At 32.4% G+C, this 18,056-nt stretch overlaps 1 protein-coding gene across 4 annotated transcripts in view; it reads left to right on the forward strand.

The window, feature by feature from the left end:
- Positions 1-18,056, forward strand: part of ZBTB20 (zinc finger and BTB domain containing 20) — a 796,445-nt gene that overhangs the window by 100,171 nt on the left and 678,218 nt on the right. The window lies entirely within an intron of this gene.

Below are 18,056 nucleotides of genomic sequence, written 5' to 3' on the forward strand. Positions count from 1 at the left end.
GACACTAACTTGTTATTGTTATGTGGCTACATCTCAGTCCAAATTTCCTGATTAAGTAAAAGAATAAATTATTTCTTATTCTACTTTTTTGCTCTTCATTTTCTCATATTAAGCCCAAACACTCTATAATGAAATATGGATAACCACTGACATAATTGTTATACCATAAAATTAATATGGTAAGATTTGGCTATTAAAGAACTAGGTAGCTTTATGATTTATTATTTTCTGAACAGAAGATTCTCTTGAAACTATCCACATACCCCCAGGCAACCATTAGTGTAGTTCTGTATTTTTAAAATAATTTTTGAAGAGAAGACACTTTTTAAAACACAAAAATGGCAATATATAATACATATTATTCTGTAGGCTAACTTTTTTCAACACAAAAATATGAGAGATATTTGTCAAGTATTTATGTGTATCAGTGTCCATGACTTTTTGCAAATCATGAGTGACTTGTATGATTATTTCTGTAGGATAAAATCATTGCCAGGTTGCAGAGGTATGGGGGAGCATATATAAGATTATGATACATATTGCCAGACTATTCTTCAGAAATTCTTTACCTCTCACAGGGTTGTATTAGTTTCTTTACACTTTCACTGATACTAAACATTTTCAATTTAAGCTAAGGTTAAAAGCGATACCCATGACCTTTTGATTTTATATTTCCTTTGTTTTTTGAGCATCTCTATATATGTTTACTAGTCATTTGAACTTCTGTGAAATTTCTATTCACTTACTTGCATGTTTTTATTTTATTTTGCTGTAAAAATTGCTTTACAGACTCCCATACATGCTTATATATCTCTCTCATTATTTTGTAAAACTATATTTAAGATATGAACTTTTTGACATATATAAAGTATTTTCATCCTTTTGGCATTTGACTTATATGGAATCATTTTCTCTAAAGATGTTTTCAGTTTTTATGTAGTCATATCTCTCAGTTTTTTTTAGGGTTTCTTTGCCTTGGAATTTGCTAAGGAACATTTTTCTACACCGAAACTATAAAAATATTCTTAGTGTTTTCTTATAATAATTTTATCATATTCTTTACTATAATTAATTTCACTCTGTATTTATTTTAGTGTGTGAATTTCACTTGCTTAGTTGATGAAGTTAACATGAGCTAGCAAAAGATTATGAATCATGATAAACTTCTGCAACTGACAATGGTAAAATTATAGTATTAATAGAAAAAAATGACATTCATTTAGCTTTTACTGTCTTCTAGGGACTGCGTTTTTTATATTCTTTATTTTTACAACAATGTGCTATGTTAGATATTAGTATCTCTATTATCATATTATAACATTGAAGAAACAGATTCAGTAGCTAACCCTGATTTGTCATAGTGGGTGTTTGCTATCTATTGTCATATAACAAATTACCACAGACTTAGCTTAAAACAGCAAACATTTTTCTCACTATTTCTGTGGGTCAGGAATTTGGGAGCTGCTTTATGGGGTGCTTCTAGCCCAGAACCTCTTATAGTTTGCAGGGAAGATATTGGCTAGGTCAGTGGTCATCTAAAGACTAGAGAATCTGTTTCCAAAATGGCTTAACCCTATGGTTCTTGTAGGAAGTCTCAGTTTCTTACCACAAAGTCCTCTCTCTGGGGTTGCTTAAGTGTACTAATGACATGACAGCTGGTTTCTCCCAAAGCTAGTGATCAGGGGGGGAGAGAGAGAGAGAGAGAGAGAGAGAGAGAGGGAGAGAGAGAGAAACAGAGAAAGAGAGAGAGGGTTTGCAAGGAGGGGAGCAAAAGTTTGTAAGTTGGGGGTGCAAAAGTTTGTAGGTTAAAATTACTCTGTGTCTATATATGTATATTAGTGATAAAAGAAAGAAGTCCAACAAACTGGGACCTGCATTGTGTGCATGGCTTTGTCTCAAGGAACCCTGGGAATGTTTGTCTGTTGTCAGGAAAACATGGACTCCTATAAAAGTTCTGATTTCTGTAAGAACTCAGACCTGAGGTTGAAGACCTTCTACATGAATTAGCAGGTGAACTGAGGCAAAACCTTATACTTCTAATAATTAATTTCTGCATTTTCCTGATGGCTCTGTCACTGTAAGAGTAACATATTAAGTGTGAAAAGTATAAAGAGCTAAGAAAAATCAAAATTATTGTGTTACTTTTGTGAATAGGTATTAATAGGATATTATTTATGAATAGGATATTCATAATCCCTCTATGAGCCAACCTGAGAGCCATTCCTAGTTTTTTATTTGTTGTATGTTTTATAAAAATTAGAGTGTCAAATCAATTGAAAATTTGTATTATCTAAGTAATTGCTGCTTGCATGATAATGGGTAACCTTATACATTACTCCTGCTTGGCAAATAATACATTATACATTAATAATTTTCACTTGGAATATGTAGACTTAGCCTAGAGAGACTCAAAATACAACATGCTATAATGTTCTAATGGAATACTTGACTGGGAAAGATCTATGTTTGGGTTCTAATGCAGCTAATAAGTACAAAAATGGGAGATAATTCATACAATCTATCTAAGCCTAAGTTCTTCATTTTTAATATTAAGACGGTTGAGGATCTCACAGACTTGCTATGATTCAAATTGTTGAGCTTAAATGAACAATGTTTAAAGAATAAACTGGATGATTATGGTTATTTCAGCGCTTTCCTAAAAATACAAATGAAAAAGGACAACATATGTTGAAAGTTGACATGATGCCTTTTATTGCCCCCTATAAACAGATCATTTGATATTTTTATCATAATAATAATTTTTTTTCACAGCTATTTCTCTATAGTTTGTTTCTTCTTAAGTTGAGTCATAAGCTTTCTGTCTTGAGCATGTGAAAAGCATTGTATATTTCAATGCCTCACATGTTAAAATTCTGAATATTTTTACAAAGCAGATATTGACTAATGGGAGACAATGGGCTATGATTATGCCTACAGAGTAAAGAACTAATTTAAACAATTTAACATGAAAGCCCAATTTAATTGAATTTATAATCATTAGTAGTTTATGGGAAAAAGAATTTTTGCAATATAGTGAAAAACCAACCACAAACTAAACCAAATAAAAACTTTGCAACCAATACATTTGTACCAATGCATTTTGTTATTTTCAACCTTTTTTCCTCTTTGTTTTTCTGGATATTATAATATTACATCTCTTAGATGTTTCATTCAGAATTTAAGTATAATTGATGGTTTATGGGGCATTCAGATAACTTAAGCAGAGAGAAAAAATTATTTGCAGCTTTCAATATGGAAATTCTTAAATTATAGAATGAATATGTATTATAATGAAAGGATGAAATACAGTAGAATCTCATCAATGAATGTAAGTTAATATATACATATTTAATTTATACAGATTTAACCATATGCATTCATTTGAAAAAGAAATATATATCAATTGTTGAGCAAGTACTCTCACCATTTCACTTAAATAAGCTCTTGCTGATTAGTGAACTCACCACTCTGAGTAAGATTGGAGTTATGACTGGCTTCCGTCCCTGTTTACTTCTCAGGATGTGGACATCTTACCATTCTGAATGATTCAAGTATTTGATGACACTAAAAATATATATAGCTTTGACATGAAACCAATTCAGTACTTTATATGGTTTTGAACTGAAATAAAAACAAAACAAAGTAAAACAAACAAACGAAACAGTTCCAATGATGAAGGAAAAGAAAAGCTCTGTTGGATTTATAGAGAGAAGAAGAAGTATAGTCTCCAATGTGTTACATCTTTTAAAGGGATAGACCCAGTGTTTTACAGTAGTATTTCTCTTGTTTGGATTTCATCGGAGAACAACATAGGCTTTGTTTTGTACTTCTTTATCTGTATTAACAATATTTAGTTCAGGGTGAATTACTATTCTTGAAAGGGGAGCTAAAATGGCTAACTCACAGCAGAGAGAATTATGGGCAGAGATGTCAGCACTCAGATGGGCCTTTACTGTAGATTTTTCTATAGAGTACAAAAAAACTGAATAACCAGAAAAATTGATTAGATATAATGATTTTTTGAAATTAATTAAAATTCAATTAAAGAGTGAAAATTATTAATAACAAAAACAATTCAAACATCAGAATGTTTACAGTGCTTATTTTGCAGTGATGTGAATAATTTTATCTTCTGAAATTTCTAGCTTTTTGCATTTTCTAAGTTTCCTGTATTGGCATTTATAATTTATAGTGAAAATTAGATATACCTCAAATATTATAATAAAACTCACAGTAATTTAAATTTATGATTTCTTAAATTAGCTCACTTTGTGTGTGTGTGTGTGTGTGTGTGTGTGTGTGTGTATAGGATAATCAGTGATAAGGAATGAAACTTGATAAGCTTCTTCCTGAACAAGATATGTGTCTTTTAGTTAAACTTTGCAGAAGGAAAGATGATGAATTTTCATTTATTAGTACAATATAATTATAATCTCATCTCTTTGACTCCATTTTTATTTAGTATACAAGATAGTACTGTGATCTAGGCTTTTTTTTTTTTTTTTTGTAAAGGAGTCTCACTCTGTCACCCAGGCTGCAGTGCACCAGCACAATTTCGTCTCACTGTGATTCTTCTGCCTCAGTCTCCCGAGTAGTTGGGATTACAGGAGTGTGCCACCACGCCCAGCTAATTTTTGTATTTTTAGTAGAGATGGTATTTCACCGTGTTGACCAGGCTGCTCTGGTCTTGAACTCCTTACTTCAGGTGATCTGCCCGCCTTGACCTCCCAAAGTGCTGGGATTGCAGGCATGAGCCACCATGCCCATCCTAGGCACTTTTATTTTTAGAAAGCTTATATATCATTAAATTGTGGCTAAAGCCTCATCAATTAAGATTTCACTGATACAGTTTGGCTCTGTGTCCACCCAAATCTCATGTTGTATTATAATCCCCAATGTTAGAAGGGGGACCTGGTGGGAGGTGATCGGTTCATGGGTGCAAATTTCCCCCTTGCTGTTCTCATGATAGTGATTTCTCACCGAGATCTAGTTGGTTAAAAGTGTGTATACCTTGCTTTCTGTCTCCTGCTCCTCCATGGTAAGACATGCTTGCTTACTCTTCAACTTCTGCCATGATTCTAAGTTTTCTGAGGTCTCCCAGCCACGCTTCCTGTACAGCTTGTGGAACTGTTAATCAATTAATCCTCTTTTCTTGATAAATTACCTAATCTCAGGTAGTTCCTTAGAGCAGCGTGAAAGTGGAGGAAAACAGAAAATATAATTCTAAATTTATGATAATTGAAAAAAGAACTTGATGAAATTTGTCTACAAATGAGGGGTTTGTCAAATGCAAATATGGCCAGCATTTCTAGAATGATTTCTTGCCAATTTAGGAGAACAAACTGTTTTGAAGGTATTACTGTAACAACATTAATTCCTATCCCAACAATTTACTAATCAACAACTCTTACTACTTATGTATTCATTTAAAAAAGAACCTTTTAATAGTAATCCTGGCTCCTATTAGCTTTCATTTGTTAGTCTCTAAACTCCTACCCACCTATTATATCTCAGCTTAAACATCACTTTCTCAGTGAAATCTTCTTAAACATGCCAAATTGTTTTTTCCTCAAATGCTATCATGGAATTTCATTTTTCTCTCCAAAATCTATTCATAGTTATATAATAATTTTATGATTATTGATTAATGTCTGGTTCCCGCAAGGTATTAGTTATGTGACAATGGAATTGTGTCTTTTTTTTCTTCTCATTGTCATCATAGGAACTATACAATACCCAAAACATAGTAGGTACTTAATAGTTATTTATTTAATTATGTAAATGTGTGAATGAATTACTGAATGAATGTACCTAGCAAAAAAGTTAGCCAAGATACCCTAAGCTTTACGTTTTAGTATTATAAAATTTTAATTCAATCATTAATAATTTAAATAACAGCATTTTGGAATTTCTGAGTATTGGAATTGAAATTTATACCTGAAATTGAAGATTGTGCTAAAAAATTATAGATCATTATTTTAAAAATAATATTTTGTAATTTTGTCTTCCTATGATTTTTGGATTGACTTTGGTTTTCTGTTGTTCTTATAGAGTTGTAGAGTAGCTTTCATCTTATTACTCTTCCTTTTTTTTTGTTTGAGACAGAGTTTCACTCTTGTTTCCCAATCTGGAGTTCAATAGTGACATCTTGGCTCACTGCCACCTCCACCTCCTGGTTCAAGCAGTTCTCCTGCCTCAGCCTCCCAAATAGCTGAGATTACAGGCACGCACCACCACTTCCAGCTAATTTTTGTATGTTTAGTAGAGATGAGGTTTCTCCATGTTGGTCAAGCTTGTCTTGAACTCCCAACCTCAGATGATCCACCTGCCTCGATTACCATCCTTTAATTGTTATCCTTTTCTGTAGGGAAAACTACACATTGATATTTTAATCATATGTCCATATCAGTGGACATACTGATCATAGCCTTTAATCAGATCTATCATCTGCACATAAAAGTTTTGGTGAAAATTTCCCTAAGTTTTCATGCCAATTAGCCTATATGCATGTGATGGTATGTGATTGAATTTTTATTGTATGGATTATACAAAGTGAAATAAAATTTAAAAATTCATTGTGAGATTCAGGGGACCAATCATAGGAATGCACATATTTTTAAAGTATCATAATTTGTAAAATATATGTTTTTACATAACAAACATAAAATTCTAGTTTTAATTTCTAAGAGAAGATGAAGAGATCTTAATTCATTCACTTAAATTCATTAATTATATATCAAATTTCATACATGCCCCCAAATAAGGTAACTCTAAGTCAATGAATTTCCTATTTTACTGTAAAACACCCTTTTGAAGGGAGCTTTAGATATGAGAGACAAATATTTGTTTATAATTTTATAACATATGCATCATTATAACTAAAGTCATATAAAATATTTTAACTTACTAATATTGTTTCAATCCTAACTTTATTAAAGTTTTATTCATATTCCTGAGACACATTTATAACAATAGTACCTTTTCAACGTTTTCTGAACCACATCATTTTTGGTTTTACCTAAGTTATTTTAGTTATAATATTTTTAAATTCATCTTTGATATTGTCACTTAAAATTTAATCAAGAGATACAAATACCATTTCCATAACACTAGGGAACTTTTATCAACACTTGTTTCTTAAGCATATATTTATGATCTCTACTATGTCACTATATAATCTTTTGGTTGTTTTATATGATGTTTGAAAGGCATATTTAAATTTGCATCTAATACTTGCAATTATGAAAAACAAATTCCAGGAATAAAAACTAAATGTATTACATTTTATTTTGCCTCTATTTTTAACTCTTCCAGCAGATTGACCTCTAAAGCCATGACAAACCAATACGGATTGAGGTCACTTCTTGCTAATACATCTTTCCTAAATATTACTTTGTTGTTTATAAAAAAGTAATTGGAAGTGTGGCACATAATTTGAGAGTCTTTCTTCTGAGAAATAACATTGAGTAAACAGTTTGCTTTATACAAGTTGAGCGTCCCTAATCTGAAAATCTGAAATAAAATACTCCAAAGTCCAAAACTTTTGGACCACTGGCAGGACACCAGAAGTGGAAAATTTCACACTTAACTTCACTTGAGAGGTGCACAAAATTATTTTTAAAATATTGTATAAAATTACCTTCAGGCTACATATATAAGGAATATTTGAAACATAAATTTTGTGTTTAGACTTGGGTTCTATTGTAAGAATATTTCATTATGTGTATGCCAATATTCTAAAATCTGAAAAAATCTGAATAAGGAATTATCCTTATCCTTATAAGAATAAGGAATACCCAACTTGTATTCTGAAATATATTATATATATTTAGTCAATACTTGTTATTTGTGTAGATGCTAGAAATACAAAAGTAACCACCAAATACCATTTTTCTTCAAGAATGTATGGCATAGTGGCAGAGATAGGCAGGCCATTGGACATTTTCAATATCCTGTAATAATTGCTGTTGAGTAATAATTCCTCTCTCTGTATACCAGAGAGGTATAGAGTCATAAGAAGGGCCACTTAACCCAAGTCAGGGAAGGCGTCCTACAGGACGTGATGGCTAAGAGGGCAATGAAAAGGTGAGTAGGAATTAGCCAGAGTTACAAGTATTAAGGGTATTATAAGAAGACAAACAGCTTATTCAAAAACTTAGCATTAAAAAAATATATGTGACAGGTTCATGGGTTTGCATGTAGTTCACATAGTTCAGTATGAATGGAGTAAATTTGCAGGTTCAAGTGTGTGTACCTGTGAAAGGTGAGGTTGTAGAAGTAAGCTAATACTTGCATGGATTGCTGTAAATCCTTTTTTAGATAGAAGTTTTTAATAAATATTCTTTTATGTACCATCCAAAAATTACTGTTTTAGGACAAGTGCTAAATAAATCCTCAATTTAAATGTAAATAACAATTTAAAAATGGTCACATCTTTATAAACAAAGGGCAAATTGTTGGTTTCACTTCCTATTTGTGTGAGAAAAGACTAATGGATGACCTTTCACAATAGTCCTTAATACATAAACTTTGTGAGAGTAGCGGTTGTGAATTTGATTCATTTTGTGAAGCTTATGGTTGCTTTGAAATGTACATAGTAATAATCACCTCAACATTTGTTTTAATTTAGTCAAGATTATTTATCTTACCTGAAATGACAGACATTTCTGTTGGGATATTATTATGATTATCATTATGATTTATCAGTATAAATCATATAAATCCAATACCCTGACTTTTACGTAAGATTTAAACCACATTAAATAGGCAGGCCTTCTGATAGTCTGAAAATGAGTTGTTGCACAGGCTTGTGTGGGAACTTTTCTATCTCAGTCAAACTAATTCAGGAATAAAAGATAACTGAATTGAGATAGAAATGGTAGATTTGTATGTATGTGAAGATGTGCTCCAAGTAAGAAAAGAATTGGGATTTAATTTACAAAATTTTATTAGCTCTTAATAATATTAGTTTTGTTTATTACAAAATCACGAATATACCATCTGTGGGACTAAGGAATGTCACTATTCCGGGTTATTGTGTAGAATGCAAGTCTTGTAAACACTCAATTTCATTATACATAAAGTTATCTTTACTATAGTGAAAGCTATTCGCCACCAATTAGATCCTGAAACTGATTTGCTTGTGTTTATCTCAACCAACAGTCATTTAACAGGATATAGTATATATTATGTCTGAGATAATACGTTCTACATAACTTGCAGATTGTTTACATTTATTAAATTTTCCATTACTCATTGTTACTTTTCTGTTACATTTCCAATTCACAAAAATTTATCAGTAGATTCATTAAAATTTAAAAAAAATGAAAATTCTAACAATAATTTACAATAATTATTATAAGTATAAGTAGTGAATATTGTTCTGGAGCAATAAAATGTACATTTAATAAGTGTGAGGAAAAGTGAACATGCAGGTGTGAGGATTTCATACAAGCAGATTAAAAAGTACAAATAGAAAGCCCAGTGACAAATACCAGCAGTCTTTTTTCTTACTGCTTCCTCTGGTTCCAAGTGTGTTGTTTTTTTCTCAAACTTTGTCAAATAATCAAAGGAAGCTATTGAAGCTTTTTGTTTTTGCCATTTTTAATGTTTTCTGGTACAAAATAGATGACTTTTATTACTAAAGGTGAAAAGATCAAAACTAAAAAGACTTCATTCAGAATTGTACTCCTCATACAGCCAAAGCTGTTACAAGTAATACACAGGATTGCTTCAAAACTGTAAATCAGCCTCAAAGATGATGACAAATATGTTCAGAGAGAAAGCAGAAGAAAGTATTGATAAAATTTCCTTATCATACCACATTGTTGGATTTTGCATTATATCAACATATTACTGTATTGTGGAAAAACAGATACCATCTAATGTATGTGATAGCAGATAATTAAATTTTAAGTTAGAAGGTCTAAATCAGCTGTTGGCATTTCTGTGAATATGTGAAGAAATGCTTGATGACTTTTGTGTTTCTTACACCAAAAACCCATACTCTCTAATAGATATTTGTGTTTGTTTGTTTTTAATAATTATTTCCTGAGCTGTGATGTTGGCTGAAAATGTATCATTGTGACAGTATGGAGAACCAGACTTGCCCATAGCAAGGGGAGGGAGGTTTGTCACATGAATTGAAATGTTTGTTATTTTGTAAAGTTATTTTATAACCTACATTTGCAAGTATGAATGAAAAAAAATGAAAAAACCATTTCTTCATAATATTTGTAAATCCTATAAAAACTACTCGTATAATTTCAAATAGTCTTATTAAGTCTTACATATCAATTCTTAAGCAGCCTTGACCTATTAATTTAAGATCAAAAAAATTTTTAGTTGATGACATGATAGTAGAATTTCTTTAGAATATAAATTCTGGTACATATGGCTCGATGATCTCTGAGAACTTGACTCTTACCTAACATTTGATGTGTTTACTCATTTTGGGGGGAAAGAATTGATGATACATTACTAAGCCCGTTTAAAAATAATTTCCAGGTGCAAAACATGTGAAGAAATACTTTTTCTTCTAACAACTTTATAGAATTGAATGCTGTAAAAAGATGGATTAAGAATCCGTTTTTCTCAATCTTCCAAGTTAAAACCTTCAACTTTTTAGGTTTGAGAGTAATACAGTTTTTGACTTAGCATCTGTTACATATTGAAGGTAATCTTCACTGAGAAACCTTTTCATAAACTCTGGGGCAATGTTTATTGCAAATTATCTAGAATTATCTATTAGAGCCACCTCCTATTCAGTGTTAATCCCAGTGACCTCGAAGTATGTCATGATCTTCTGATTCAGTAAAAATGAAGACATTTTTAAAACTTTTTTCTGGGTAATAATTTTACCTGATCTATGGCTCACGTAATTTATCATTGAACCAGATAGAGATACCTTGATGAAAGATGATAAACAGCGGCATTCTTCCAACTAAAACTGGTGGTCCACATGCTTGTTGAACCCTCATCAAGTGATCTAGCAGATGCCAGCAGTTTGAGAACAATCTTAGAATCTTAAAATATGAAGAGAAAAAGAACGTAGAGAAAAAGATTAGGATCAGAATTAGAATTTAGGGAAAGATTATGGAAGTAGTAGAATGAAATAATCTATTCTGAAAATATTTTCTTTACTTTTTGAAAGAGAGGGCTAAGTTATTTGTTTATATTTTCTTTCTCTTTTATTTGGTTTTTCCTTTCCTATCATAAAACTCTTACCTGTTAGTGCTGTTCTGAAGAACTTTATAACACCATGAATTTGACTGGATTGATTACATTTTAGTTGTTTGCCACTTTTTTTCTTTAAGAAAGCTTAAGATCACTGCACACAATAACAATGCCAGTAAACAAACTTCTAACAAATTCATTGTAGAAAAGTGTATTTTTTGTGTGTTTTTAAATACATATATAACTTTTTATTTGTTTAATTAAAATGAAATCAGCTATGTCATTTTACTTACAAAAATGATGCATGCTTATTGTAGGAAATTCAGCCACTATAGGAAAATTATATAGGCAAATCACCTCTGTTTTTAAATGTTTCATATATATATATATATGTATGTATGTATGTATGTATATATGTATTTATGTTTATATGCAGATATAAATAGGAACATATACTACATATTTTATAGTTTGCTGGCATTAGATATAGAGAAATTGAATAAGAATGTTCAATATGACTAAAATAATGAATGGGATTCCCAAGTTTTTATAGAAATTGTATGTTGGGTACCACAGAGGCTTTTGTGGTCCTGTGCATGGCATGAAGATATTTCATTAAGTTTAACATCTATCAGAGGAATCCTAAGTATGATTTGCTGCTGTATTTCCTATGTCTCATGGGTGTAGCACATTGCTGGCTGAGACTGATATTTAAAGAGTGTTCTTCTTTTTCCTTATTCATAGGCATACCGTTTTCTTTCTATAACACCTATAGGTTTTACCCATGCAGAGCTGCAGGAGCTCTAATAGCAACACCACCTACAAATGAGTGCATACTGTGAGTCAGTCATTGTTTTGGATTCTTCATAAACATTATTTCATTTAATTCTCACAATATCCACATAATGTAGTTATTCTGCCCATTTGGAGGATCAGTAAAATGAAGGTCAGTTTGAAAGTAGCTTGTGTTCTTGATAACTTTGTTAAATAGTCTTAACAAAATGCTATCTCAGGTATGTTTTAAACTTGGCACTGCCAATTATGATTTAATTAGTGTAGCTCTGGCATTGGTAGTTTCAAAAGATTCCCAAGCGATTCTTATAGTAGCTGCCATTTGAAATCACTAATGTAGATAGTAACCAATTTCATTTTTTGCAAAGTTTTAATAAGCAGTCATTAAAGTTTACAAACCAACATCATCTGGTTTAGCTGTCTTTTTTTTTTTTTTTACTGTCACTTATTTTGCCATTCAAATTAGCCAGGTAATAAGACTGAGCCACATTAGGCCTTGACTTCTCATTGGAGCTCTGAAGCTTGGAAAAAAGTATGCCTGATATCTGTAAATGAAATGAATGAATGTATCTATAAATCAAAATCAGCTGTATATATTTAGTTTTTTTTTTTTTTCACTGCAGAATAAAAGAGGGTATGCTGGTTGGCTTGCAGTAAGAATACCAACATTTAGTCTTAAGTGATTTGAAACTTCTCGGAGAGTGTGTTAGACTGTTTCATAGCTATAAAGAAATACCTTAAACAGGTTAATTTATAAAGAAAAGAGGTTTAGTTGGCTTATGGTTCTGCAGGTTTTACAGGAAGCATGGCTCTGGCATCTGCTAGATTTCTGGGAAGGCCTCAGGAACCTTATAGTCATGGCAGAAGGCAAAGAGGAGCAGGTGCTTCACATGGCAAAGCAGGAGCAAGGAGGTGAGGAGGTGCCACATGCATTTAAACAACCAGATCTCATGTGAACTCAGAGTGAGAGCTCACTTATTACCAAGGAAGGAGATGGTGCCAAGCCATTCATGAGGTATCTACCACCATGATCCACACACCTCCCACCAGGCTTCACCTCCAACACTGGAGACCACATTTCAACATGAATTTGGAGGGGACACATATTAAAACCATAATAGACAATAAATTATGAAAAGAAGGGCTTATGAATGCAAGTAATAGTGGGGGAATATAGTGACAAAGAAAATGTGGAGGAAAACTTTATATCTGAAAATTCTACTCCTGTATGTTAGAGGCTCTCTTCTTTTCTGGTTTCAACTACTTTTATTTATTTTATTTTATTTCTTTTGAGACCAGAGTGTTGCTCTGTTGCCCAGGCTGGAATGCAGTGGCACAATCTCGGCTCACTGCAACCTCCCCCTCCTGGGTTCGAGCAATTCTCTTGCCTCAGCCTCCCAAGTAGCTGGGATTACAGGGGCCAGCCACCAACCCGGCTATTTTTTTTGTTTTTAAATTTTTAGTAGAAATGGGGTTTCATCATGTTGGCTAGGCTGGTTTCAAATTCATGACCTCAAGTGATCCACCCACCTTGGCCTCCCAAAGTGCTAGGATTACAGCTGTGAGCCACCATGCCTGGCCTTCGACTACTTTAAAACAAATTATTAAAAGAGTTAAAATAGGAAATGGGCTCATTCATTCTGATATAGAAAATTTGTAATTCAATATTTAAAACATTGTCAGCATGACATTTTATGGGTGAAAGCAATGTTTTCAGAGCTAAGGCCAGGTAAAGGGCATGCATTTCAAGTACGATGCAACTAATAACTGGAAAGGTCAGAAATTATAGAGATAGAAATTAATGAAAATTTTTACTAATGACATCTTCAGTTAATTATTTTCTCCCTTTGTATTAGTAAGACCCAAAATCTTAGAGTTAATTTAGGATTGCAACACTTATGATCAAAGATATTAGTCCCCTTTCTTCTTTGTATACTTTGGTATTTGTTTTCAAAAACGGAGTATGATCATAAAGCTTGGAAAAAATGTAGCTTATTGGTGAAGATCTCATGGACAATTTTCAAATTTTAAAGAAGCAAGTTTAGATTTCTCTTTCTTGGTGTAATTGGATCTTACCTAACAAATTAGCTTTCATTGTAAAATAAAATATTAGTTTTTAATCCCAAAAGGGAAACCTGAAGTGCATTTTGTACAAGTATGGATATATTTGCTGAATTTGACCAGTTTGTAAACCAGTAAGTGGGTAATTCAAGGTCAAACAAAAACCATTCAGTTGGGGAAAAGGGTGGGGTAAGAGACTATTTAATTGTTTTGGAGTGTACTCAATAAAAATATTTCTTTTTTTAACTCTGGAAAATATACAGGATACTTTGTTTCTAAACTCATTGTTGGACAAATAAATAAAGATGTTTTAAAATGAACTCTATTCTTTTTCAAGACCTAGATGGAAGTTTTTCCTGCATTTGAGCAGACTTCAATACTAATTTGCAGATGAACTTATCTGTAGGAAAGATTTTACATATGGACCTTAACATGTTTTACCTTTTATAAAAAAAGTGAATATAATGTTTTAAAATTGGCATTTTTCTTCACTGATGGCATAGAGTATATTGTGATAGGATTTTAAGTAGTTGGAACACTAAATTGAGCTTAGAAAGAGAATGCTTCTATCGGCTCCTCTTTTTTCAGTTCCCCTGTACATCTCAAATTCTTATATTGCTCTGCATGTGACTTTTGCCTTTTTTCTTATTTCATAATGGTATAATGGTATGGTTTCAGTCTGGTTTAGTCTGTCTTGGTGGAGGGTATGAACAAAGTAAAAGACAACAGTTCATAAGGGATTTGATTCTTAGCTGGGGATGGAGTGGCAAGAGAGGAAGGCAGAAATAAGTTACCTCCTATTAGAATAAACTCTTTAAAAACAGAAAACCTATTCTTATAATTCACGCAGGCTCATTATAGCCACTTTCCCTCAGGAAATAGACAGAGGGAGACCTTCCACACTACAAAATAAATAATTCTACTGTTGAGTAGAGTATTCAAACTTTTTTGTCTAATTTTAAAGACACGATGACATGGGGCAAACAGAGCTGGCTTCCCCCTAAGGAATCTGTAGTTATTTGGAATCTTTACATCGCAAGTTACAAACTGTTTTTGTGTTTCTTGCTGATCATCTTAACATGTTTCAACTCAAACACTGAAAATATATAGTGCTTCTCCAGTGTAAATTCCTTGGTGTAACTAAATGTTAGTCATAATTTTCTTTGACATGTAAATTCTTCCAAAATAATTGTCAAAAACCATGGGCTTAATGACTGTACAATCTGATTTACAGTATTTGCATTCTCTTCCTCTCCGTTTATCACAGAATGGCATTAGAATGATTTGGTTCTGTCATTTCCTTGTATTAATCTTGTCTTACTTCTCAATTGTTTTTTAGTTGTGAAACATGACAAAGTGAACCAAAGACTGGATTTGTAATCCAAAAACTAGAGTTTTGGTTTTGGTACTGATGGAAATAGATGCTTGATGCCACAAAGAAAAATTAGCACTGAGAAAAAGGATCTTTCAGTAACACAATTTTTACTTCCTGGACTGTAGGAAGGGTACTCTCACTAGCCATCGTGTCATGAGAGTACAATGAACAAAGGAAAACACACAAATTTATCCTTTATGCACTTGGGGTCGTCCTTACTGCTGTGTCTAATCAAATGAGCCAGATCGCACAATCTAAACTAAAACCCGATTGGCTAACAACTTAAAGCTTTTCTAAACAGGTAAAAGCAACAGAGTGCTGGGACATGACTGTGAGCACGTCCAGCATGGATATCTTGGTTAAAATACAAAGATAGAATATACTATGTTCCTGTGAGCATGTCTAACAGCTACATAGGATAGGGCTTAAGAAAGAGTTATTAGCACACTTATGATTCATTCTTTAACAAGAAAGAAAACTTTAAAAAGGAACTTTTCTACTTCCCACAGTACTATTATTTATTAACTGTATCATATTAACTGGGAAAATAATTTACATGAGCCTCAGTTTCATTCCTTGTGAAATGTGAATTGTGATGTTTGTTCATATGCTAATGGTGGTAACTGAAGAAGAGGACAGATGATGAATATAAATGACTTTATGAATTTTGTATGTTTTACACATATATGTATTATTATTATTTAAAAACAAGGCATCTTCTGCAAGAGAAATTTAGGTTTCCACTGAACTCAAGGTTGTACTTTTAAGTTTATCCAAATATTTTTGTAATTCTCAGCTGCCTTTTCCCCATCATGCACCAACATGGGTTTTACCTCTTTTGAAAAATGCATGTTCCCCTTGCAGTAGTCCATTACTTCATGTCAGTCAGTCTAAATAGTGCATATTCATTTAATGGGATTTTTGAATAAGGGAATTATTTAAGTCAATAGTACAGACTCAGAAATAGTAACTGATATTATGAAGAACTGGGCACTCTATGCCGCCATCTAGTGCCCATTAATTTACTCTCATAGTGCCAGCAACTTGAGGACTCCACCCTCCTTGAAACGTTTTAAGGTAAAAACTACTATTTATAGAAATGAGTTTTTCAGACTTGATGCACATATATTGTCCAAAATGCAAATCTGACTATGTCACTTTTCTAATTGAAAACATATCTTTTTGCCTAAGGTTAAACCCAAACACTTTACCATGGCATATATTGACCCTAAATATTTAGTCATGACCTACTTTGTCCGTCTTATTTTCACTCTTTCCATACTTTATACCTCACATTTCAGCTTTACCGAACTTTTTGCCTTTTTCAGTAACCACACCATGTACTTCCATGTCTGTGAGTACATAATGCTTCTTCTACCTGAAATATCATTCTGTTCCCTTGCTGTCTAGTGAAATCCTGTTAATCTTTTAAAGCCCAGCTCAAATATCACCTCCTCAGTTAAGTCTTCCTTGATTCTCCTGGGAAAGTTAAATGCCATTCCAGTGTGCTCCCAGAGCACAGTCTTCTAGAATATGATCTTAAACTTTGAAAATGATTATTTTTGGGTGTCTGCTTATCCTGACATATTATAAGCATAGGCTTTGTCTTACTGTCTCTTTTTATATGCCACTTTGCAGTCTTTGACACATACCAGGCTCTGAACAAACGTTTGTTGAATGAATGAGAGTGATTCCATCAGTCAGTGAGCCATTCAGCATTTTATAAAGCTTGTACCACTTGAAATAAAACATATATATGTAACTTTCTTATTTTTAATTGACAAATGAAATTGTATATATTTATGGTGAGCAAAGTGATGTTTTAACATATGTATACCCATTGTGAAATAATAAATCAAGCTAATTAACATATCTATCTTCTCATATACTTATCAATTGTGTGTGTGTGTGTGTGTGTGTGTGTGTGTGTGTGTGTGTGTGTGGTGATAACATTTAAAACCTACTCTCAGCAATTTTCAGGTGTGTAGTGCATTATTTATTACTAACTATATGTTATCATGCTGTAAAATAGATTGCCATAATTTGTATTTCTTGTCTAACTGAAATTTTGTACCCTTTGACCTATAGGTTCCTATTCTCCCCACCCCTCAAGCCCCAACTTTGGTTACCACTATTCAAAAAATAACTTTTGAAAAGCAATATCTATTCCATAAACTGCCTCATAAATTGGGAAAATAAACAACTTTTTAATACTTTGCTAATAAAAATCAGACAATTGTAGGTTGATAACTACAGATTCCATGCCACATCAAAAAAATCCACTCAGCCTTATTGAATATTTTAATTCTGAGCTTTGATAATAATTACAGAGCCATATTGTAAAACTGCTTTTAAAGGTAATCTGGGCCAACTCGTCATTTTTTGTATAAACACCTCCAGTCTCTAATATTTCAAGCAACACATCATCTGTGAGCAATTCTGATGTTAAGAAGTTTTTATTTACTTTGAGTTGAAACCTGTATCTAGTAATCTCAACCCATTATTTTGTTAATAGTATATCCCTTGGGAGCATACAGAATAATTTCATTTGAAGTTTTCAGACATTTGAAATGTTTTCTATCCTGCTTGTTTTCTTAATCGCATAGACAACATGTAATACCCTTGATTCTTTCTACCATTCCAAGTATGTGAT

This window comes from Sapajus apella, unplaced genomic scaffold, assembly GCF_009761245.1.
Source record: "Sapajus apella isolate SASKATOON/1434 unplaced genomic scaffold, GSC_monkey_1.0 scaffold40, whole genome shotgun sequence".
Lineage (NCBI taxonomy): Eukaryota > Metazoa > Chordata > Mammalia > Primates > Cebidae > Sapajus > Sapajus apella.